Source organism: Buceros rhinoceros, unplaced genomic scaffold (genome assembly GCF_000710305.1).
Source record: "Buceros rhinoceros silvestris isolate BGI_N320 unplaced genomic scaffold, ASM71030v1 scaffold23199, whole genome shotgun sequence".
NCBI lineage: Eukaryota > Metazoa > Chordata > Aves > Bucerotiformes > Bucerotidae > Buceros > Buceros rhinoceros.
In genome coordinates this window covers 1,874-2,078 of record NW_010433586.1, presented here as the reverse complement: position 1 = coordinate 2,078, position 205 = coordinate 1,874, and the positions used below count along the sequence as shown (strand labels likewise).

The following is a 205-nucleotide window of genomic DNA, read 5'->3' as shown; positions in this document are numbered from 1 at the left end:
AACAGGCCTTGACAGCAGCCGGCCTGAGGCTGCCCGGCCAAACCCGGCCGTGGACCAGCCCCTCTCCGCCCTCAGCAGCTCTTCAGCGGGGCTGGATGGGAGCCGAGACGGTGCTGCCGGAGCAACGTGCTACGGGCAGCACTGGGAGACTGGTTCCTCGAGTGCCCAAGTCACCCAGTTCCCCCCGTCCTGCCCATCCCCCCCT

The 205-nt window shown here is 69.3% G+C and overlaps 1 protein-coding gene across 1 annotated transcript in view; it reads right to left on the bottom strand.

The window, feature by feature from the left end:
• NECAP2 (NECAP endocytosis associated 2) overlaps nt 1-205 on the bottom strand; it is a gene marked incomplete at both ends in the record, with an annotated part of 2,769 nt that overhangs the window by 1,340 nt on the left and 1,224 nt on the right. The window lies entirely within an intron of this gene.